The sequence below is a fragment of the Oryctolagus cuniculus genome, chromosome 2 (assembly GCF_051225735.1).
Source record: "Oryctolagus cuniculus isolate XC-2025 breed Fujian yellow rabbit chromosome 2, ASM5122573v1, whole genome shotgun sequence".
NCBI classification, from domain to species: domain Eukaryota; kingdom Metazoa; phylum Chordata; class Mammalia; order Lagomorpha; family Leporidae; genus Oryctolagus; species Oryctolagus cuniculus.
Window position 1 is genome coordinate 42,791,326 of NC_142868.1, and position 13,273 is coordinate 42,804,598.

General features: G+C 53.7%; 1 long non-coding RNA gene across 1 annotated transcript; it reads right to left on the minus strand.

Moving 5' to 3' along the window:
- Window positions 1–1,706: 1,706 nt before the first annotated feature.
- Window positions 1,707–7,436, minus strand: LOC138848447 (uncharacterized). The gene is made up of 2 exons (XR_011386235.2): window positions 7,216–7,436; window positions 1,707–1,980 (listed from the first exon to the last, which is right to left on the minus strand). It is a non-coding gene; the product is annotated as an uncharacterized LOC138848447 (long non-coding RNA).
- Window positions 7,437–13,273: the final 5,837 nt, after the last annotated feature.

The window sequence follows — 13,273 nt, forward strand, 5'->3', positions numbered from 1 at the left end:
AGTTTATCTGTTTCACTGGCATCAAACTCTCACAGCCCCTGTGGCATAGCTAAGCCATCAGCCTGTAACTCGGTTAATGACGGAGTCCAGATGGGAACTTAGTCTGCTGCCTTCCAAAGCCTTTACCACTGCATCTAACCATTCAAACTTGACGTGGGGGAGACGGGAGGAGTGGAGGGAAAGTAAGCACTACAGAACGCTGTTAAATGTTCAAGTTCTGGATGGCATTTTGTCAGGAGAGAAGATGCTGTTTGGGATGTCTGCAAGCTGGTTCAAGTCTCAGCTCCTCTGCTTCCAGTCCAGCAGGTGACGGCTCAAGTACTTGGGCCCCTGCCATTGACATGGGAGACCTAGAAGGAGCTCCTGCCTTCTGGTTCAGCCCAGTCTAGCCCTAGCTGTTGCAGGTACTTGGGGAATGAATAAGCAGGTGAAAATAAAAGAAATAAACACTTAAAATAAATTGGCCAGAACTGGAGCTGTGGCATAGTGGGAAAACTGCTACCTGTGGCACCAGCATCCCACATGGGCGCCAGTTCAAGTCCCAGCTGCTCCACTTCCACCTGGAAAAGCAGTGGAAAATGACTCAAATCCCTGGGCCCCTGCTCCCTGTAGGGGACCTGGAAGAAGCTCCTGGCTTCAGATTGTCCCAGCTGTGGCCATTGCAGCCATTTGGGGAGTGAACCAACAGATGGAAGATCCTCTCTCTCTCTCTCTCTCTCTCTCTCTCTCTCTCTCTCTCCCCCCTTTAAAATAAATAAATAAACAAATCCTATTTAAATTAAAAAAAAGTAGTTGCACATGTTTTCTTTTAAAACCATAAACAGCTGAGTCATTACCACGCACCAAGTTGTGAAGGAAGCACTTCACATCCCTATCATCTCTTATCATATAAATAAATAACCGTGACCGGTCATATAAACAGACTCCAAGCAGATTACGGGCTGAAGGAAGACAGTCCGAATGGAGGCACAGGTCACTTGCTTACCCAAGAATTCCTGCTGCTCTGCGGGCCTGGTACTGAAGCGTTAAGTCCCTTTTGCTGTTCGCTGCTTCTTTTGTGCCTACTGCCTGAAGCAACCCTTATGCGTTATGGCGTTTTCCTGCCACCAGGTGGCAGATGTTGACCATTTTTGCCTTTTTTTTTCCACACCAGTGCAACTGCAGAGAGACAAGAGATCCCATCAGCCAGCTCACTCTCCAAATAGCCACAAAGGCCAGGCCAAAGCTGGGAACCAGAAGCAAAATCCACGTCTCCGATGTGGGTGGCAGGAACCCAGTTACTTGAGCCATCACTGCTGCCTCCCCAGGTCTGGCTGGAGTCAAGAGCCAGAGCTAGGAGTTGAACCCAGATATCCCAATGTGGGACACGGGCATCCCGAGCAGCGTCCTAACCACCAGACCAAACATCCTTTTAATGTCCCTGACAGATACTTCCTCTCCTTTGAAGCCCTCACGGTCAGCACCATGCTGGCACAGAGTGAAAATCCAGCACCCAGCAAGGTGTGGACATAGAGTTTTGGTTTTCTAGGATAAAGTCCACCTGTTGCATAACAGTGTGCACATACTTAACACTTCTGATCTGCATACCTGAAAGTGGCTATGATAGTAAGTTTTACGTTGTCTCATACCACAATTTTTAAAAATAGTAAGTTAAGCCTTTCTTCACCCAAACTGCACTCCAACACAGCACTCACCACCAAGGCGTTATGCTTCTGTAATTTTTTTTTTAATTTTTATTTATTTATTTGAGAGGCAGAGTTACAGACAGACAGAGGGAAAGACAGAGAGAAGGTCCTCTGGTTCACTCCCCAAATGGTCACAACGGCCAGAGCTGGGTCGATACAATGCCAGGAGCCAGGAGCCAAGAGCTTCTTCAGGAGCCCAAGGACTTGGGCCATCTTCTGCTGCTTTCCCAGGCCATAGCAGAGAGCTGGATCGGAAGTGGAGCAGCCGGGTCTTGAAGGGGAGCAGTCATCATTTCTATCAAAAGTAATAACAGGCGTTAAGCAGGTTAAGGTTAAGCCTCCGCAAGCACCCCATATAAGCGCTGGTTCAAGTGGCTGCTCCACTTCCAATCCTGCTCCCTGCTAATGTGCCTGGGAAAGTAGTGGAAAACGTACATCCCTGAAACCCACATAGGAAACCTGGCTTCTGGCTTCGGAAGATGTCTGTCTGTCTGTCTTTCCCTCCCTCTCTCTTTCAAATAAATAAAAATTAGTGTTTAAAATAATAATACAAAATTTAAAAAGCAGACCCCGCACAGGACAGTTTACAGAAGCACAGAGAGGTATACACTGCGGTCTGCACCACACAGCAAGTGGGAGCCAGGGCACGCATAGAGCTGAAACCAAGGGACACCGCAATCAGTGCCCAGTCCCGGTGGGTGAGGCTGGACCAAGGGCACACTGCCGCCCGCGCCGGGTCTGACCCAGAGAGGCAGCGACAGGCGAGAGTCCTGCCGCCCAAGGCAGAGCCCCACCTGAAATCACACCCGCAGGTGCCGGGATACAGCCTGGGAGACCCTTGGCAGTCAGGCAGCCGGGAGGCCAGGATCTCAGACCAGTTCTGGGCACCTGTGAGAGGCCCCCCGAGCAGCACTTCTACTTAGGGAAGGAAGTCTTAAGACTTTTCAAATCTTTCAAGGTGCCTGTTCTGGAAAATGGACACACGCCACCTCCTGTGGGACCAGCAAGAAAACGACTGGCTTAAACGCAGCTGCAGGTGGCCAGGTCTCTGGCGGCGCGAGGGCCGGAGTCTCGCTCCCCTGACCGAGCCTTCCTCCGCACCCGCGCAGAAACGCAAGCCCGCAGTTCCTACTTCCACCAGCAGGGGGCGCAGCCTGCTTCTTTTCCTGGCTTGCGCAGGCTCTGTCCCCACCCTGGGGGTTTTCCCAGGGCTAAGGGGACCCCTCACAGCTTCGCCGCTATCAGGAGCAAATCTATCAAGCTTTGGAAGAAACAGGAGCAGCGAGAGCTTGAATGGAAACCTCGCCTCGGACAGTGGGAGCTGCAGGGGGGAGATGTTAGGGTGTGGGTTCAGGGAACTATTTTGGGGAGGGGGTCATTTATCCCAGCTTTGTAAAGGAAGGTAATGTTTATCCCAGCTTTGTAAAGGAAGTCGACTCCTGACTGGAAATCCTTAGCGAAAAGAATTGGCGCGAATGTAACGACTGGCATTTAGGGGTGGTTTTCTTTTTGTGGGCATTTTAAAATCTATATACAAGGAAAGGATCGAATTTGGGAAACAAATGTAGAGGACAACACTGAAAGATGGCAAGGAGTGGGTCCACCGGGGCCCCGCCCCTGCTGTCAGTAGCGGTGACGTCAGCAAGGGTGCTGCCCTGCCCTGACTTCAGTGACTCGTCCGGAGAGGGGGAGGCCAGCGGGTAAGTGGACGTGGTCTGGGCAAGGCCTGCGACCCCGTAGGAACGCAGCAGATGGCGAGAGCACGAGACGGACGGCAGCCAGCCTCTGCTCGGGGTCTGGGGTACACGAGTCCCAGGAGGCCGATCCGGGACACGAGGTTCTACTTTCTTATCCAGTACTTACGGTCCGCAAACCGACCGTTTCTCAGCACAAGCCAAGACAAACCACAGTCAGCTAGCAGACAGAATGAAAGAAAACAGCCTGCTTGAATTAGCCAACAAAAATACACGTGGCATAGGCATACGAAGGAATGCACAAACCGCTATGTGAAGGTGGCTTTAAAACTGTGTGGAGGAACTGGCTCCTTGGGCCAAGCCACCGTGGTGATGCCGGCATCCCGTATCGGAGCGTCGGTTCCAGCCCCGGCTGCTCTGCTTCCGATCCAGCTCCCTGCTAAAGCTCCTCGGAAAACAGAGGGAGATGGCCCGAGTGCCTGGGCCCTCCGCCAAAGAGGCTCCTGGATCCGGGCTTCGGATCTGCTCAGCTCAAGTGGAGGTGGCCATTTGGGGAGTGAACCAGCGAATGGAAGATCTCTGTCTCTCCCTTTCTCATTCTCTCCCCTCTCTCTCTCTCTCTGACTCTGCATTTTAAATAAAATAAAATAAATCTTTTAAAAAAGAATGAGACAGAATAGTCACCCGCAGCCAGCTGGGATGCCACTGAAAGAACCCAGCAGCTGGACTGCAGAAGGCCGCGCCCTCCTCCCCCTTGGGAGCCGGCCCCTGGGCAGGGCACCTGTCCCCAGGTACCAGGCGCTCCACCTGCTCCAGCAGCTCCACAGCCATTGTCTCTGATGCACAGCACCCAGGGAGAAACACGGAGAGCCAGACCCTCTCTTGCTGGGATCTACACCCTAACACAGAGCAGGAGCCCTGGCCCCGGGCCCGTGCACTCCACCCCTGCCTGCCCCGGTGCCCACAGGAGTCTGCCAGCAGCAGCAGGCTGTTGGCTGGGCCCACAGCCGGCCCAGGCCTGGCCCAGGACCAAGGGCCTCTGAACGCCGTGGCCCCTCTTGGAAGCTGCTCGGGTTCCAGGCCCGGTTGCTGCTGTTTCTCTCTCCCTGCACAGTCACAGAAGAGGAACATGGCATTCTTCTCTGCCTGCTTGATCAAAAATCCCAGGATTGAGTAAAAAATACAAAGTTTTATTTATTTAAATGGGACAGTGACAGAGGGAGGGAGAGAACAGAAAGAAAAGAAACAAATGAGCAAACAGACTCTCCCAGGTGCCAGCTCCGCCGGGCCTTGTGGAGACGAGCCGCCTCGGTGCCTTGGCGGTGTGGCTCTAAGTGCCTCGGAGACGATCCTCACTGGCCAGCGCTGCACTGCCTGCACACTGACACCCAGCCAGACCTCAAGAACTCTCTTCCCCCACCCAGTGCTCCCCTCCAGCCAGCTGCCCCCCGCCCAGCTCCACGCTGGAAGTCCCGGTGCCGGGCAGGGGGCTACCTGTGATAGGAGCCTCTTTACCCCTTCTGCCTTTAAACTTCTGAGTGCCTTATAAAAGTGGCGCTATGCAGACAGTAGACTGTTAGGATTCAGTAATAACTACTTTCAGGGCCGATGTTGTGGTGTTGCAGGTTAAGCCACTGCTGGTGACATGGTCCCAGCTGCTCTATTTTTTTTTTTTTTTTTTTTTTGACAGGCAGAGTTAGACAGTGAGAGAGAGAGAGACAGAGAGAAAGGTCTTCCTTCCGTTGGTTCACCCCCCCAAATGGCCGCTACAGCCAGCGCGCTGCCCTGATCTGAAGCCAGGAGCCAGGTGCATGGTCTCCCATGCGGGTGCAGGGCCCAAGCACTTGGGCCATCCTCCACAGCACTCCCAGGCCACAGTAGAGAGCTGGACAGGAAGAGGAGCGACTGGGACAGAATCCGCCACCCCAACTGGGACTAGAACCTGGGGCGGAGGATTAGCCTAGTGAGCTACTCTACTTTCAATCCAGCTCCCTACTAATGCACCTGGGAAGGTGGAGGAAGATGGCTCAAGGGTTTGGGCCCCTGCCACCGACATAGGAGACCCAGATGGAGTTCCTGGTTACTGGCTTTAGCCTGGCCCAGGCCCAGCCACTGTAGCCTTTGGTGAGGGAACCAGCAGATGGAAGATCCCTCTCTCTCTCTCTCTCCTTCCCTCTCTCTATGTCATTCTGCCTTTCAAATTAAAATAAATCTTTAGGAGCCGGGGCTGTGGCTCAGCTGGTTAACTCCCTGGCCTGAAGTGCAGGCGACCCATATGGTCATTGGTTTGAGTCCCGGCTGCTCCACTTCCGATCCAGCTCTCTGCTACGGCCTGGGAAAGCAGTAGAAGATGGCCCAAGTCCTTGGGCCCCTGCAACCAGACAGGAGACCTGGAAGAAGCTCCTGGCTCCGGGCTTCAGATCGGCGCAGCTCCAGCTGTTGTGGCCAGTTTTGGAGTGAACCATCAGATGGAAGACTTCTCTCTGTAACTCTGACTTTCAAGTAAATAATAAAATAAATCTTTAAAAATAAATAAATAAATCTTTAAAAATATTTTCACAACTATATCTGCTATAATAAATGTTTTTATAAAGTCTGATATCTAAGATTTAAATTACTACCTAAATTGTGTGGGCTTTTTTATTTAAAGATTTATTGATTTATTTGAAAGTCAGAGTTACAAAAGAGAGAGAGAGAGAGATCTTCCATCTATTGGTTCACTTCCCAGATGGTTGCAACAGCCAGGGCTGGGCCAGGCCGAAGTTAAGAGCCAGAAGCTTCTTCCAGGTCTCCCACATGGGTGCCGGGGCCCAAGCCCACTGCTCTCCCAGGCCATAGCAGAGAGCTGGACCAGAAGTGGAGCTGTGGGGACATGAACTGGCCCCCATGTGCAACGCCAGTGTCTTAAGTGGTGGCCTCCAGCACCTGAATTTTAAAAGTATTACTGAGGTGCCCCTAGCAAATGCATTTGTAAAATCCCCTCAAGCCTTGCACGTTACTTTTGGGGACTCTGCACTAAACTTCAAAAGAAGAGAATAAATGGCAGGGCCAGTGCTGTGGCATAGCGGGTAAAACCTGTGGCACCAGAATCCCATGTGGGCACCAGTTCGAGTCCTGGCTGCTCCACTTCTGATACAGCTCTCTGCTATGGCCTGGGATAGCAGTAGAAGATGGCCCAAGTCGTTGGGCCCCTGCACCCATGTGGGAGACCCAGAAGAAGATCCTGGCTCCTGACTTCAACCTGGTGGCCATTTGGAGAGTGAACCAGCAGATGGAAGATCTCTCTCTCTCTCTCTCTCTCTCTCTCCCTTTCTCTCCCTCTCTGTAACTGTGACTTTCAAACAAATAAACCTCAAAAAAAAAAAAAAAAAAAAGAAGCGGAATTAAATGGCATTGGGAAACGTGTGCTCCTTCCATCTTGATAAAAATGAATCTGCAGCCCAAGCTCTGCCGAGGTCCAGATAGGAGCGTCTCAAAGCTGGAGACAAGGAACCGCGGGGCCTGCGAGCAAGGGGGTATTTCTGTCTTCCTAGAACCGCACACCGTCCTGGGTTAAGTGCTGGCAGCGGGTCGCGGCTTCAGTCAGCCGAAGTGTCAGCTGGAGACCTACAAATTCCCAGGCCCTGATGTTCAACAAAGCTCTCATTTGTTCCTCCTGACTTCCTGCTCACCAGCCTCTGCCCTGGAGGGTCCCCGGTCCCACCCCCTGCCCACCCCACCATCCACCCAGTGGTGGGCACTCCCCCAACAAGACCCTGTGGCGCCAGCCTGGGGAGAGCAGACAGAGCGCAGGCCCTGGCCACCCCTCCGCCTCCTCCCACCAGCCCGGCACTTGCCTGGCACCAAAACAGATGACTTCATCCGCGGGACCAGCTGCTATCAGCTGGCCCGGCCTCCGGGGCCAGGAGCGAGTGGGAGCCCCGAGGCGGGGGCCAGCCGGGGCTCTGCAAAGTGTCAGCCGCAGCCTTCAAGCCTTTTCCCAGAGCCCCCTCTGCCCCGGCCAGCACTGCCCCTGCACGTGGCCACTCCCCCAGGCTGACTGCCATCCTCCTCTGCACTGCCCTGGGGCACACAGCAGCTGCCAACGGAGGACAGCAGACGTCTCCCCCACAGTCCACTCCTTCCTTCCTTCCTTCCTTCCTTCCTTCCTTCCTTCCTTCCTTCCTTCCTTCCTTCTGTCCTCGTGAAAGCTCTCTGTCCCCGCCAGGTTGCTTCCTACCGCACACGGGACTGGCAGCACCGTGTCCCCTCGGGGGCCCAGCGTGTGGGTCCTCGGCTCACTTCCTGCAGGCTGGCGTGTGACTACGGGAGCCCTCGGGAGCACGGGGAGACCTGCTCACGTGGGCACCGGCCCAGGGAGAGAGCTGGGCCTGCCGGCTCCCCTCACTGCTCTGGTGGTCTGCTGCTGGTCTTTTTGTCCGTCAGGTCCAGTGCAGAATGGGTTCGTGTTGTCACCTCCAACAGGACAGATGCTGGAGTGAGTGACCCGGCCTCTCTAGACTTCAGTTGTTTCGTCTGTAAATTGGGGGGAGGGGTATAACTGTTTCTATCTCAGAGCGCTGTTGCAGGGTGCAAGTGGATTAACAAATGCCTACCATGCCCAGCCTGTGTTGGCACTGAACACACCATGAGCTCTTTTTGCCCATCGAGTCTGTCTGGCGGCGGGGGTCTCTCTGACATGGAGGTCGAGGTCAGGGGCTCGGCCTCTGCCGGGCTTCCTCAGCCTGCACCTGTTTGACCGCCTTGCCCTTTTGGTGCTAAAATGAGGACCCTGGGACCTTCAAGGCAGCCCTGGGCTTCCACCCAAGGGGCCATAGTGTGTCCTGAACCAGAACAGGACTCACTGGACCCGCCAGCCTCCAGCACTTCACTACCACTGGCTTCAGGAACCTTGCGATGAAGGAGCGGGCTTTGTCCAGTGTCAGCAGAGAGCCCTGGAGTGCCTGTCCCGCACCCCGGAGCAGGGGGGTGCCAATGACGGGGAGTGCGCACCCCCAACGTTAAGTGCCTTGCCTGCACCGCCCGACAGCCACTTCCTGCACATCTCCGCGGTGCCAGCCAGCGCCCTCCATGGAGCCCTGGACTCAGCGCCTCTCTGCCCACAGTTGCCCCCAGGATGGGCAGGGCCTCTGTTTATGTCCTCTCATGATGTGGCCCCAGTGGCCAGGGAGAAGCCAGGAGCTGGAAGAGCTTGGACATGGCTTCTTGTTACATTTCACACTCACAGATTCAACACTCACGTTGACACCCATCACCAAATACAGACTTCTGAGGCCTTAACTGCTTCTCTTAAAAAAATACCATTTGCCATTTTTTTTTAAAAGATCTATTTTATTTATTTGAAAGGCAGAAAGAGAGAGAGAAAAAATGAATAAGAATCTTCCACCTGTCCATGTATTCCCCAAATGGCCCCAAAAGCCAGGGCTGGACCAAGCCAAAGCCAGGAGCCTGGAACTCCATCTGGGTCTCCCATGTGGATGGCAGGGGCCCAAGCACTTGGGCCATCTTCCCAGTTTCCCCAGGTGTTTTAGCAGGGAGCTGGATCAGAAGAAGAGCGGGCAGGACTTGAACTGGTGCCCGTAAGGGACGCAGTATCTCAGGCAGCAGCTTAACCCCCGGCACCACACCGGCCTGGCTTCCTGTGCCTTCCTGAGGCTTCCTCACCCCATTCCTTGCCTTTCACACATGGTGCCGCCCTACAACACCTCCCTGTGCTCCGAGAGTGCGTTCTCCTCTCCATCTCCTGCTTCAGAGCACTAAGAACAAGGAGAGCCCGCAGCCTGCTCCAGGCCACACGGCTTGTTCCGGAGTTGGAGCCAGACCTGCAGGCTGCACCCTGGACAGCAGCCCCGTGTCCATCAGGCCGGGCTGCTCCAAGGCAGGAGGTTCGCCCTCTCTCTGCAGGAGATGCTGGGCAGGGCGCAGGCAGTGAGGCCTGAGAGCCGCAGATGGGCTGAGGACACTGCAGCGCCGCCTGCCGTGCCTGCTGAGGACCTGCCACTTATGTCCCAGACACCAAGACCCTCCAGGCCGTCTTCGTTGGAGACCACGTTAAATGCTAAGAATGGGTACTGGCGCGAGTGTCGGTCAGCAGGGACTGCCGTGACTTGCTGGGAATAGTGAAAGCTGAAGCAGCCTTTTTAGAAGGCAAATGGACTCCACCGTTCAAAGCCCTTGAAAACCTTGGCCACCAAAAGTGCTCCCAGCCATCCTCCTCGACCCTTCCCACTCATTCCCAGCCTCACATCTCGCTCAGACTTCTCAACCCAACTCCAGTCCCTGGCTCCGCACCTCGGCCTCACTCCTGCCTCTGCCTCTGCTCTTTGTGTTGGACGTTGAACCCTAAATTCATTGTGGAATTTTGGCTGGGACCCACCTCTCTGACTCTTCCCCAGGGCAGGCAGTCTCTGGTAGGATGCATCGGTGTCTCACCCTCTCGCCGCTGCGGTGGCGAGCAGCCTGGCCTGGTTCCCATGGACACGGCCTGTGGTCAGGATGCTAGATCTCTGCTCCTGAGACCAGATCCTGCACTTCCTGGCCCTGCAGCCTCGGGCGAGTCATTTAACCCACGCTGCGCTTCCCCTTCCTCCTTGGGGACAGACGCGAGGAGCTCTGTCCCGCAGCCTTCCAGTGGTGAGGATGGAATGAGCTCGTCTGAGTGGGCGACCCCCACACTCTGGGCAGTCCCAGCCCTACAAGCAGAGTCTCCCCAGTGCCAGATACAGGAACAAGGAGCAGCCTGCTCCTGGCCTTGGGTCAGGGCAGAACTGCCCGCCTCTCAGAGGGAGCAAGGGCCCCTCCCTCCACGGCTGGTCCCCTGTGTGCCGTCCCCGGAAGAAGGGACTTCACGTGGATTTCAACAGCAACTAGATCCACAGGACCAAGACCTTAAATGTCACACATGGCAGTGGGGCCCCCACGGGGGGGCGTGGCCTGCAATTACAATGCTGGAAGGGGTCTGGAAGCTCCAGCAGCCCAGGGAGCCTTAGAGGGCAGGAATGAGACTTACTGTTCTTTGTATTCTCAGGGACTAGCAGGGTTGGATGCAGTGGGGGGACAGGGGGTGGAGGGAGCAGAGCAGGGAGAGGGGGACCTGTTCCAGGCGCCATTCTGTCTCCGTTAATGGGAGAAAGAGAGGAAAGAGGCGTGCAGCCCCACGGTCCATCCACTGCCAACAGCAGCTTTGCCACCCTCCCTTCCTGGCACAAGGCCTCGAGGCGCCTGTGGTTGTCCAAATTCAAGCCCCCACACCCTCCCCTCTGTGATGCCGGCCACCAGGGGCCAGGTGCAGCCTGAGACCAACCATGCTGGAGTCAAGGCTCACCCCCCACCCCGTAGGCTGTCACTGTCCACACATCTGGCCCACTCAGAGCCATGCACCCCCTCTGGGGCTGGGCCGGGCTTCTCCAGAGGGTGGGGGAGACGGGGGCTGGAGGGAGCCTGTCGGGCTGGGTGGTATTGTCCAGGCGGCAGAGACCACTTATCTAGGACGCCCACACAGGGAAGTGAGATAGCCTGGCGGCACTTTTCCCACTAATACTCTTATCTTGACTGGGAAACAGGCCGGGCTTGCATGTAAAGACGTGTGTGTGTGATTTCACCAACTCCTCTGTGTGTCTCCCTGGGTGTTTTTCATCGCGTGACTTCTGACCGTGTGGACTTACGTTTGTGTCAGTGCAGGTCCTGGATCGGACGCAGCAGTCTGCGACGTACGTGTGTGTGACGGGTTGTCAGGGAAGCAGGCAGCACGCAGGGCGACGGTGGGTGAGGGTCTTACAGGGGAAAAAAACCTTTACAAATGGAAAACCACCAGTTCTGAGGAACAGAAGAAGAGGGGAGGGGGCCACTTCACACGTTGATCATGAGAGGGTGTGTTGGGAGAGCAACCTCCAAACATTGATGTTGAAATGTTTACTGTGTCTTCTCCTCACTGATAAGTCCACTCTCTGTATCTAGCCAAGAGGAATCCCGCACCCAGACACAGAGGCAGGTCAAGGATGTTCACTGCAGAATTATTTGTAGTAGCAAAATATCAATAGACCGGGCAGTGGTTAAATACATTATAAAATGGCTTATCTACACTCTGGAAAATCATCTATTAACTAGAATGAACCAAAACAAAACAAAAAAGAAAACTTCAGGCCAAAATGCAAAGATTCCTCCAAATAGGTAAGGTTAAGGACAACCACAGGATACATACAGGAGATACCATAAAGGCAGCAGAAAGGGCGAAACTGCAGAGAATCCTCTTAGGATGAGAAAAGCGAGAATGTCCTCTGTCTCATCAAAGGACGGGAGGCGAGGATCCGTGTATCTATCAGGCTCATTCGCTGAGGGCTGCTGCGGGAAGTGTAACCCCAGAGCACCAGAGACTTGGGAACAATCTTTTCTGTTATGGTGAAGTCCACATAGCATGAAACTGAGCCCCTTCAACATCTGTAAGTGACAGCCCCGGTGACCATTTGTGGTGTATTTAGGGATAATTGCCTCATTGTACCACCATCACCACCTCCTGCTTCCGTAACTTTTCCATCATCCGCCCTGAAACTCCACCCATTAAACAGTAACTCCCATTCCACTCATCCCCACTCCCTGGGAACCACATTCTACTTTCTGTCCATGATTTCACTACTCTGGGTGCCTCATGCAGGCAGAACCATGGCCCCATGGGAGTCCCTTTGGAGGCTTTGAAGAAGGAGTTTTCAATCTTGGCTCAGAATCAACTGAGGACTTTTCTTTCTTTAATCACAAAGCACAGATCAATTACATTCAAACCTCAGTATAAAAACTGAGTTTATTTTTCAAAAATACTTAATACATAAACAATAGTATAAAACAGGCTGGCGCTGCGGCTCACTAGGCTAATCCTCCGCCTTGCGGCGCCGGCACACTGGGTTCTAGTCCCGGTGGAGGCGCCGGATTCTGTCCTGGTTGCCCCTCTTCCAGGCCAGCTCTCTGCTGTGGCCAAGGAGTGCAGTGGAGGATGGCCCAGGTGCTTGGGCCCTGCACCCCATGGGAGACCAGGATAAGTACCTGGCTCCTGTCATCGGATCAGCGTGGTGCACCAGCCGCGGTGGCCATTGGAGGGTGAACCAACAGCAAAGGAAGACCTTTCTCTCCGTCTCTCTCTCTCACTGTCCACTCTGCCTGTCAAAAAAAAAAAAAATAGTATAAAACATGCATGGGATATGTAACAAAATCATGATGTGGGGCTGGCGTTTGGGCACAGTTAAGACAGCATTTGGAACCCTCGCATCCCGTATCAGTGTGCCCGTTGGAGTTCCAGCTCTGCTTCTGATTCCAGCTTCTGCTAATATGCACCCTGGGAGGCAGCAATGATAGCTTCAATAGCTGGGTCCCTGCCACCTGGTGGGAGACCTGGCTTGAATTCCTGGCTACTGGCTTTGTCCTAGCCCAGCCCTGGCTGGTGAGTATTTGGGGAGCTAGAAGACCAGCAGCTAGAAGACCTCTGCTGTCTCTGCCTGTCTTTCTGTATCTCTCTGACTTTCAATGAATAAATACTTTAAATCTATATAGTATACACTAAATAATAAATATAATAATTCTTGTTATCCTTACAAACTATTTTACACAGAGACAGGTACATAAAAACAGACTCTAATGTGACCAACCACTTGTAAGTTTTAATAGATGTTACTACTCTGCCATATTGGCTTCAGATCTCTTTAAAGAAAAAACAAATAACTACAAACACAACTCCAGCCCTTATCAAGTTCCCATCTTCACCCAATCCAGAGGTAATTACTAACTGGAAGCTGCGCTTATGACTTGCAAGAATTTGGGTACTATTCCTCCATGTGCACATATTCATAAATGGCAAATAGAATTACATGAACTTAAAACTTTTACACACATTAAATTGCATTAGAATGA